This window comes from Mirounga leonina, unplaced genomic scaffold, assembly GCF_011800145.1.
Source record: "Mirounga leonina isolate KUSES-001 unplaced genomic scaffold, KU_Mleo_1.0 Mir_150, whole genome shotgun sequence".
In the NCBI taxonomy this organism is placed as follows: domain Eukaryota; kingdom Metazoa; phylum Chordata; class Mammalia; order Carnivora; family Phocidae; genus Mirounga; species Mirounga leonina.
In genome coordinates, this window is record NW_023270374.1 from 8,589,624 (window position 1) to 8,601,465 (window position 11,842).

An 11,842-nucleotide genomic window follows, 5' to 3' on the forward strand; every position below is an offset into this window, starting at 1 on the left:
TCTTTCTTTCTTTCTTTCTTTCTTTCTTTCTTTCTTTCTTTCTTTCTCTCATTCATTCATTCACAATTTACCGCAGGAGATTCCGATACAGCTCGTCTACTGATCCCAGTGTGAGAAACACACTTTCAGCCATCAGGTCCTGACCCTGCAGTTCAGACCTGTCTAGGGTACAATTTCACAGGTGAAAGAAAGTCAGCTTTCACTTTGCAGCCAGGCAGCTCTCCCCTGGCCAGAGGGACACAGCGAGGCTGAGCAACTGTCATTTCTTCCCTTGCTTTCAAGCTAAGGAAGTCATTCCCCATCTAAATCCAGCTAAAATCCATCTACCTTACCCCTAGTTTACCTTAAAAATACTTCTTTTCTTTGTTGTGTTTCCATTAATTCTTTTTGGCTGGATTTTATTTGGGCTTATAATATAAAGCAAGGATCTAACTCTTCCCCCTACATTATTTCACCACTGATTTGTGATATGTCCTTTATCCTATTTTGAGTTTGTTTGTTTTTTTGTTTTTTTGTTTTTTTAATTTTCGGGTCTCTTTCAGTACTCATTGCTTTATTGATCTGTTTGTTAGGTTTTTGACCAATGCGCCACAACCTTGACTCTTGCTGTTGTTCAATTTATTTTTAGATTAGGATGAACACTTTATTCTCCTTGTTCTTTCTCTTTAAAAATATTCTGGCTATTTTTACTTTTTTTTTTTTCTTCCAGATGAACTTGAGGAATAAATCTATATTGATTTTCCCTTCCCTTTATTTATTCTTTAAAACTGGACCAAACAGGCTTCTCAGACTCTTCATTTATTTCTTCTTACCTTTCAGCAGTATCTCTTTCTTTCCTTTATACTGAGAATTAGCTACTCATGACATATATAATGAATAGATTTCTTCTTTTGTCTTGAAGACTGTCTTCAACAGCCATATTTCCTCAAAAAAAGACTGACTCTCTCGTGTCTCTCAACCCCTCAATTTTTCTATCTCTTTGACCTTGAAATAAGGGCAATGTAAATAAACCTTGATCCTTAGAGTTTTTTTAAAAAATCACTTTTGAAAACTCTATTTATCTCTTCCCTATCCTCCAAGAACAAAGGTTATTTGTTTTGTCTTCAGTACAATAGATGCTAAAATTATCTTCACAACACCATTTAAATCATGCCTTCCCCTGCCTGATATTGACATTGCTTAAATATTCAAACACAGCTTTCTTTGCTGTAAACACAAATCACCAGACTTTTCCCAGCACTCCACAACCCATAAATCACCCATAAGCTAAACAAATTGCAAGAAAACAAATTGGAAGCTGTCCAGATCGAGCTGGGCCATCAACACTCTATGCGCAGACACCGGCGTAATACACAAAGATGCAGCGGTGTCCTCTGGAGTGTTTCCAGTTCTCTTACGTACTCTCTGTTTATAGTCAGCAAAGCCAGGACCACCATGACCACCCTGAAGATGTTCGGGCTCAGGTTTACCAATGAAGCAAACTGGGCCAATACATAGCCTTTCTTGTAAGAATCTGGGACTGGAATTCAGAGGTGCCACAAATCCCTACTGATGATTTGATCACAGGGTATGTAAATTCTGAAGATGGGACATGTTCACCATTAGCCATGAACGCGGAGAGTCAGAGACAACATGTCTGCAGGGAAATCACAATGAAGCAGACAGGCTAAGAATAGAGATACGAGTGAGGGAGAGAGAATTAGAGAAAGTGTGAATTAGTTGGCTTGTTGTTGATATACTCCCCCCAGCCCCCTCCCGAGGCCCTGTGACACCTACCTGCACTTCCTGAAGACCATATATTAAGTCGCGCTTCAGTTATCCTTCTTTTACTGTCGTGTAAGAAAACTTGAACAAGGGTGCCTGGGTGGCTCAGTTGGTTAAGCGACTGCCTTCAGCTCAGGTCATGATCCTGGAGTCCCAGGATCGAGTCCCGCATCGGGCTCCCTGCTCAGCAGGGAGCCTGCTTCTCCCTCTGACCCTCCCCTCTCTCATGTGCTCTCTGTCTCTCTCATTCTCTCTGTCTCAAATAAATAAATAAAATCTTTAAAAAAAAGAAAACTTGAACAATATAAGCTAAAACCCCATAGTAGAATGATTTCCTAAAGCAATTCAGACTCCCCAAATTCAAGTGTGTTTATTTATCATACCCTACTGATAAATACACAAAAAATAGGCTCATCCATTTTTTTGTAATATAGCTTTTGGCATAAAACATAATAACGATCTGAAGTGAAAACATGACAGAATTTGCAACCAACCAACCAATTGTTTCAAGAGTCCTCGCTAACAGCAAACACAATTTGCCCACCATGACTGTTACATCTTTATGTTTACAGTTTTAGTTTAGTTTTTTGGTGGTTATTATTGTTTCCAAAATAAGACATAAATATGGCTAAAAACTGAAAGCAGAGAAGGGTCAAACTGAAAACCAGTGGTTTTCTGCCCCACCACTTGCCCCTCCTCCTCCCACTGTGAGAACCCATAACCTTTTACCATGTATCTTCTCAGTCCAACAGTGATTACCTCCATGTTTTAAATGAAGTGATTATGTCGCTTTCTTGATTCATCTTTTTTTAAGATTTTATTTATTTATTTATTTATTTATTTATTTATTTATTTATTTATTTGAGAGAGAATGAGAGGTAGGGAGGGGCAGAGGAAAAGAGAGAGAGAGAAACAGACTCCCTGCTGAGGAGGAAGCCTGATTTGGGGCTCCATCCGAGGACCCAGAGGTCATGACCTGAGGTGAAGGCAGATGCTTAACTGACTGAGCCATTCAGGCACCCCTCTTTGCCCATTTTTAAATAGGGTAATTGTTTCTTTGTTGTTGAGTTATAGGAGTTTCTTACACATTTTGGAGATTAACTCCTTATCAGATATATGTTTGCATATATTTTCTCCCATTCTGCAGGTTACCTTTTCAATATGTTGATGATTTCCTTTGCTGCATGGAAGGTTTTTACTCTGATGTAGTTCCACTTTTCTATATTTGCTTTTTTTGTCTACATTTTTGGTGTCATAGCCAAGAAATCATTGCTGAGACCAATATCATAAAGTTTTTATGCTATGTTTTCTTCTAGGTATGTGATAGTTTCAGGCCTTATGTTTAGGCCTTTCATCTCTTTTGAGTTGATTTTTGTTTATGGACTAAGGTAAGGATCTAATTTCATTCTTCTGCAGGTGGCTCTCCAATTTTCCCAGCACCATCTGTTGAAGAAACTATCCTTTTCCCATTGTGCAATCTGAGAACCCTTGTCAAAGATTATTTGACCACAAATATGTGGTTTTATTTCTGGGCTCTCTGTTCTGCTCCATTGTTCGATATTTCTGTCCTTATCCCAGTACCATATTGTTTTGATGACTGTAGCTTTGTAATATGTTTTCTTTAAAAGATTTATTTATTTATTTTGAGAGAGAGCATGCATGCGTGTGTGCGTGCACAAGTTGGGGAAAGGCAGAGGGACAAGGAGAGAGAGAATCCTCAAGCAGACTCCCCACTGAGCATGGAGCTTGATGCAGGGATCCATTCCAGGACCCTGAGATCATGACCTGAGCCGAAATCAAGAGTCAGACACCTAACCAACTGAGCCACCCAGGCACCCCTGTAATATGTTTTGAAGTCAGAGAGTGTGAGGCTTCCAGCTTTTTCCTTCTTTCTCAAGATTGTTTTGGCTATCTGGGGTGCTCTGTGGCTCCATTTTAATTTTAGGATGGATTTTTCTATTTCTGTGAAAAATTCCACAGTAATTTTGATAGGGAGTGCACTGAATCTCTAGACAGCTTTGGGTAGCCTGGACTTTTTAACAATATTAATGCTTCCAATCCATGAACAGAGGATATCTTTCCATTTGCTTGTGTTTTCTTCAATTTATTTCACCAAAGACTTTTAGTTTTGAGTGTACAGATCTTTCACCTCCTTGGTTAAATTTATTTCTAACTATTTTATTGTTTTTGATTCCATTATGGGTGGGATTTTTTAATTTTCCTTTTCAGATAGTTTGTTAGTATATAGAAATGCAACTGATTAATGAATGTTGATTTTGTATCTTGCAACTTTACTGAATTTGTTAATTAGTTCTAATCTGTTTTTGGTGAAGAACTTTCTTCATATACAATCAAATCATCTGCAAACAAAGACGATTTTACTTCTTCCTTTCCTATTTGGATGTCCTTTATTTTCTTGCCTGATGTGCTGGCTAGGACTTCCAGTATCATGTTAAATAGGAATGGTAAGAGTGGGCATGGGCACTCTGGTCTTGTTTCTGATCTTAGAGAAAAAGTTTTCAACCTTTCACCACTGAGTGAGCTAGCTGTAGCCTGTTATTATGGCTTTTATTATGTTGAGTTATGTTCCTTATATACCAATTTGTTGAATGTGTTATGAAAGAATGTTGTATTTTGTCAAATGCTTTTTCTGTATCTATTGAGATGATCATATGATTTTTAACTTTCATTCTATTTATGTGGTATATCACATTTATTGATTTGGTATGTTGAACCATCCTTGCATTCCAGGGATAAATCCTGTTCTATCATGGTATATGATCTTTTAACATGCTGTTCAGTTTGGTTCGTTAAGATTTTGTTGGGCGGGGCACCTGGGTGGCTCGGATGGTTGAGCGTCTGCCTTCGGCTCAGGTCATGATCTCAGGGTCCTGGGATGGAGTCCCGCATTGGGCTCCCTGCTCCTTGGGAGACTGCTTCTCCCTCTGCCTCTCTCTCTCTCTGTCTGTCATGAATAAATAAATAAAATCTTAAAAAAAAAAAAAGATTTTGTTGGGCGCCTGGGTGGCTCAGTTGGTTAAGCGACTGCCTTCAGCTCAGGTCATGATCCTGGAGTCCCGGGATCGAGTCCCGCATCGGGCTCCCTGCTCAGCAGGGGGGTCTGCTTCTCCCTCTGATCCTCTTCCCTCTCGTGCTCTCTGTCTCTCATTCTCTCTCTCTCAAATAAATAAATAAAATCCTTTAAAAAAAAGATTTTGTTGAGAATTTTCACATCTATGTTTATCAAGAATATCAGTGTATAGTTTTCTTTTCTTGTAGTGTTCTTATTGGGCTTTGGTATTAGGGTAATGCTGGCCTCATAAAATGGGTTTGGGAGTATCCCCTCCTTTTTCAGTTTTTGGAAGAGTTTAAGAAGAAATGACACTAATTCTTCTTTAAATGTTTGGTAGAATTCACCAGTGAAATTATTTGGCCCAGAACTTTTCTCTGTTAAGACTTTTTTATTACTCCTTTTAGGTCTCTTAATATTTGCCTTATGTATTTGGTTCTCCTATGTTGGGTGCATAAGTATTTACAAATGGTATATCCTCTTATTCACCCCTTTATCATTATGTACATGGTGTACATATGTACATTGTATACAATATGTTACAGTCAGTCTTAAAGTCTGTCCCATCTAATACAAGTATAGCTACCTCAAGCACTGTTAACAATAGCCAAATTATGGAAAGAGTCCAAATTATGGAAAAAGCCCATCAACTGATGAATGGATAAAGATGTGATATATATGTGTATATATATATCTAATATATATATACATATTAGAATATTACTCAGCCATCAAAAAGAATGAAATCTTGCCATTTGTAACATGTGGATAGAACTAGAGTATATTATTTTAAGTGAAGTAAGTGAGAGAAAGATAGATATCATATGATTTTACTTACATGTGAAATTTAAGGGAAAAAACAGATGAACAAAGGGGAAAGGAAGGAAAAATAGAATAAGATAAAAACAGAAAGGGAGGCAAATCATAAGATACTCTTAACCATAGAGAACTAACTGAGGGTTGCTGGAGGGGAGGTCAGTGGAGGGATGAGCTAAATGGGTGGTGGGCATTAAGGAGAGCACTTGTTGTGATGAGCACTGGGTGTTATATGTAAGTGATGAATCACTAAATTCTACCCCTGAAACTAGTATTACACTATACGTTAACTAACTTGAATTTAAATAAAATCTTGGAAGAAAACTAAGTATAGCTACCTTAGCTTTCTACCATTTTGCTGATATCACCAAACTAACTCATTATTATTGACTTAGCATTTTATTATTGTCTCATCATAAAGAGAGCCAGCCTAAACAGAGCAGAATTACTTATCATGTATATATTTTTAAAAATAATTTGATTTATTTTTATTATATTGATTATTTTAAATTTTATTTTTAAACTAAGCCAACTTACTGTCATTATAAATAACTTCTATTCATGGCAAAAGTAGTGGTTTTTCCTATTTAACAGTGCTATTAAAATTATATGTTTAAGTAAAAAATGATTGAAAATAAAATTCAAGTAAATAATAATACAGATTGTTTAAAATATGGCAAAACTCATATGAGTAAAGTTTAGGAAATATATTTGTCACCTGGTACCTGAAAGAGCATTTTCTTATTTTATACACCTTCAAAAGTGTGCCTTGCCTTTTTTTTTTGTAAAAAATGAGGATAGAGGGCCCATTTTACTTCTTTCCACCTGTCTTCCTTTTTCCAATTTCCAAATCCATTAGCTATAGCTTTGCACTTTCAAGATTGATAAGATTTACATTCTGTTTTTTTGCCCTAATAAATTTCCACTCATTTTGCATACTTCATTCTAAAAGTGTATAACTACAAGTGTTTATATCATTATAATTATGTTTTTATTCCATCACAGAGCCAGGTAGTATACCATCTCTATTCTTCCTATTTTACAACTGTGAAATTCAAGATTTAATGAATTGTTTTATTACATCCTATTATTTTTTATCTTATTTTTTCTAAGATTTTATATTTATTTGACAGAGAGAGACACAGCGAGAGAGGGAACACAAGCAGGGGGAGTGGGAGATGGAGAAGCAGGTTTCCCACAGAGTGGGGAGCCTGATGCAGGGCTCTATCCCAGGACCCTGGGATCATGACCTGAGCCGAAGGCAGACAATTAATGACTGAGCCACCCAGGTGCCCCACATCCTTTTTTTTTTTTCATTTTTTTATTCTTATGTTAATCCCCATACATTACAACATTAGTTTTACATGAAGTGTTCCATGATTCATTGTTTGTGCACAACACCCAGTGCTCCATGCAGAATGTGCCCTCCTCAATACCCACCACCAGGCTAACCCATCCTCCCACCCCCCACTCCAACAACACTCAGTTTGTTTCCTGCGATTAAGAATTCCTCATATCAGTGAGATCATATGATACATGCCTTTCTCTGTTTGACTTATTTCACTCAACATAATACCCTCCAGTTCCATCCACGTCGTTGCAAATGGCAAGATCTCATTCCTTTTGATGGCTACATAATATTCCATTGTATATATATACCACCTCTTCTTTATCCATTCATCTGTCGATGGACATCTTGGCTCTTTCCACAGTTTGGCTATTGTGGACATTGCTGCTATAAACATCGGGGTGCACGTACCCCTTCGGATCCCTACTTTTGTATCTTTGGGGTAAATACCCAGTAGTGCAATTGCTGGGTCATAGGGTAGCTCTATTTTCAACTTTTTGAGGAACCTCCATACAGTTTTCCAGAGTGGCTGCACCAGTTTGCATTCCCACCAACAGTGTAGGAGGGTTCCCCTTTCTCCGCATCCCCGCCAACATCTGTCGTTTCCTGACTTGTTAATTTTAGCCATTCTGACTGGTGTGAGGTGGTATCTCATGGAGGTTTTGATTTGGATTTCCCTGATGCCGAGCGATATTGAGCACTTTTTCATGTGTCTGTTGGCCATTTGGATGTCTTCTTTGGAAAAATGTCTGTTCATGTCTTCTGCCCATTTCTTGATTGGATTCTTTGTTCTTTGGGTGTTGAGTTTGATGAGTTCTTTATAGATTTTGGATACTAGCCCTTTATCTGATATGTCACTTGCAAATATCTTCTCCCATTCTGTTGGTTGTCTTTTGGTTTTGTTAACTGTTTCCTTTGCTTTGCAAAAGCTTTTTATCTTGATGAAGTCCCAATAGTTCATTTTTGCCCTTGCTTCCCTTGCCTTTGGCGATGTTTCTAGGAAGAAGTTGCTTCGGCTGAGGTCAAAGAGGTTACTGCCTGTGTTCTCCTTTAGGATTTTGATGGACTCCTGTCTCACATTGAGGTCTTTCAACCATTTGGAGTCTATTTTTGTGTGTGGTGTAAGGAAGTGGTCCAGTTTCATTCTTCTGCATGTGTCTATCCAATTTTCCCAACACCATTTGTTGAAGAGACTGTCTTTGTTCCATTGGACATTCTTTCCTGCTTTGTCGAAGATTAGTTGACCATAGAGTTGAAGGTCCATTTCTGGGCTCTCTATTCTGTTCCATTGATCTATGTGTCTGTTTTTGTGCCAGTACCATGCTGTCTTGATGATGACAGCTTTGTAATAGAGCTTGAAGTCCGGAATTGTGATGCCACCGGCTTTGCTTTTCTTTTTCAATATTCCTCTGGCTATGCGGGGTCTTTTCTGGTTCCATACAAATTTTAGGATTATTTGTTCCATTTCTTTGAAAAAAGTGGATGGTATTTTGATGGGAATTGCATTGAATGTGTAGATTGCTCTAGGTAGCATTGACATCTTCACAATATTTGTTCTTCCAATCCATGAGCATGGAACGTTTTTCCATTTCTTTGTGTCTTCCTCAATTTCTTTCATGAGCATTTTATAGTTTTCTGAGTACAGATCCTTTGTCTCTTTGGTTAGATTTATTCCTAGGTATCTTATGGTTTTGGGTGCAATTGTAAATGGGATTGACTCCTTAATTTCTCTTTCTTCTGTCTTGTTGTTGGTGTATAGGAATGCCACTGACTTCTGTGCATTGATTTTATATCCTGCCACTTTACTGAATTCCTGTATGAGTTCTAGCAGTTTTGGGGTGGAGTCTTTTGGGTTTTCCACATAAAGTATCATATCATCTGCAAAGAGTGAGAGTTTGACTTCTTCTTTGCCAATTTGGATGCCTTTGATTTCTTTTTGTTGTCTGATTGCTGTGGCTAGGACTTCCAATACTATGTTGAATAGCAGTGGTGATAGTGGACATCCCTGCCGCGTTCCTGACCTTAGGGGGAAAGCTCTCAGTTTTTCCCCATTGAGAATAATATTTGCTGTAGGTTTTTCATAGATGGCTTTTATGATATTGAGGTATGTACCCTCTATCCCTATACTCTGAAGAGTTTTGATCAAGAAAGGATGCTGTACTTTGTCAAAAGCTTTTTCTGCATCTATTGAGAGGATCATATGATTCTTGTTCTTTCCTTTGGTAATGTACTGTATCACATTGATTGATTTGCGGATGTTGAACCAACCTTGCAGCCCAGGGATAAATCCCACTTGGTCGCGGTGAATAATCCTTTTAATGTACTGTTGGATCCTATTGGCTAGTATTTTGGTGAGAATTTTTGCATCCATGTTCATCAGGGATATTGGTCTGTAATTCTCCTTTTTGATGGGGTCTTTGTCTGGTTTTGGGATCAAGGTAATGCTGGCCTCATAAAATGAGTTTGGAAGTTTTCCTTCCGTTTCTATTTTTTGGAACAGTTTCAGAAGAATAGGTATTAATTCTTCTTGAAATGTTTGGGAGAATTCCCCTGGGAAGCCATCTGGCCCTGGGCTTTTGTTTTTTGGGAGATTTTTGATGACTGCTTCAATTTCCTTAGTGGTTATAGGTCTGTTCAGGTTTTCTATTTCATCCTGGTTCAGTTTTGGTAGTTGATACATCTCTAGGAATGCATCCATCTCTTCCAGGTTATCTAATTTGCTGGCATAGAGTTGCTCATAATATGTTCTTATAATTGTTTGTATTTCTTTGTTGTTGGTGGTGATCTCTCCTCTTTCATTCATGATTTTGTTGATTTGGGTCATTTCTCTTCTCTTTTTGATAAGTCTGGCCAGGGGTTTATCAATCTTGTTAATTCTTTCAAAGAACCAGCTCCTAGTTTCGTTGATCTGTACTACTGTTCTTTTAGTTTCTATTTCATTGATTTCTGCTCTGATCTTTATGATTTCTCTTCTCCTGCTGGGTTTAGGCTTTATTTGCTGTTCTTTCTCCAGCTCCTTTAGGTGGAGGGTTAGGTTGTGTACTTGAGACCTTTCTTGTTTCTTGAGAAAGGCTTGTATTGCTATATACTTTCCTCTTAGGACTGCCTTTGCTGCATCCCAAAGATTTTGAACAGTTGTGTTTTCATTTTCATTGGTTTCCATGTATTTTTTTTAATTCTTCTTTAATTTCCTGGTTGACCCATTCATTCTTCAGTAGGATGCTCTTTAGCCTCCATGTATTTGAGTTCTTTCCGACTTTCCTCTTGGGATTGAGTTCTAGTTTCAAAACATTGTGGTCTGAAAATAGGCAGGGAATGATCCCAATCTTTTGGTACCGGTTGAGACCTGATTTATGACCTAGGATGTGATCGATTCTGGAGAATGTTCCATGGGCACTAGAGAAGAATGTGTATTCTGTTGCTTTGGGGTGGAATGTTCTGAATATGTCTGTGAAGTCCATTTGGTCCAGTGTGTCATTTAAAGTCTTTATTTCCTTGTTGATCTTTTGCTTAGATGATCTGTCCATTTCAGTGAGGGGGATGTTAAAGTCCCCCACTATTATTGTATTGTTGTCGATGTGTTTCTTTGCTTTTGTTATTAATTGCCTTATATAATTGGCTGCTCCCATGTTAGGGGCATAGATATTTACAATTGTTAGATCTTCTTGTTGGATAGATCCTTTAAGTAGGATATAGTGTCCTTCCTCATCTCTTATTACAGTCTTTGGTTTAAAATCTAATTTGTCTGATATAAGGATTGCCACCCCAGCTTTCTTTTGGTGTCCATTAGCATGGTAAATGGTTTTCCACCCCCTCACTTTCAATCTGGGGGTGTCTTTGGATCTAAAATGAGTCTCTTGCAGACAGCATATCGATGGATCTTGTTTTTTAATCCAGTCTGTTAGCCTGTGTCTTTTGATTGGGGCATTTAGCCCATTTACATTCATGGTAACTATTGAAAGTTAGGAATTTAGTACCATTGTATTGCCTGTAAGGTGACTGTTACCGTATATTGTCTGTGTTCCTTTCTGGTCTATGTTGCTTTTAGGCTCTCTCTTTGCTTAGAGGACCCCTTTCAAGATTTCCTGTAGGGCTGGTTTTGTGTTTGCAAATTCCTTTAGTTTTTGTTTGTCCTGGAAGCTTTTTATCTCTCCTTCAATTTTCAATGACAGCCTAGCTGGATAGAGTATTCTTGGCTGCATATTTTTCTCATTTAGTGCTCTGAATATATCCTGCCAGTCCTTTCTGGCCTGCCAGGTCTCTGTGGATAGGTCTGTTGCCAATCTAATGTTTCTACCCTTGTAGGTTACATATCTCTTCTCCCGAGCTGCTTTCAGGATTTTCTCTTTGTCTATGAGACTCGTAAGTTTTACTATTAGATGTCGGGGAGTTGACCTATTTTTATTGATTTTGAGAGGGGTTCTCTGTGCTTCCTGGATTTTCATGCCTGTTTCCTTCCCCAAATTAGGGAAGTTCTCTGCTATAATTTGCTCCATTATACCTTCTGCCCCTCTCTCTCTTTCTTCTTCTTCTGGGATCCCAATTATTCTAATGTTGTTTCGTGTTATGGTATCGCTTATCTCTCAAATTCTGCCCTCATGATCCAGTAGTTGTTTATCTCTCTTTTTCTCAGCTTCTTTATTTTCCATCATTTCATCTTCTATATTACTGATTCTCTCTTCTGCCTCATTTATTCTAGCAGTTAGCGCCCCCATTTTTGATTGCACCTCATTAATAGCCTTTTTGATTTCTACTTGGTTGGATTTTAGCTCTTTTACTTCTCCAGAAAGAGTTTCTCTAATAACTTCCATATTTTTTTCAAGCCCAGCTAGTATCTTTAAAGT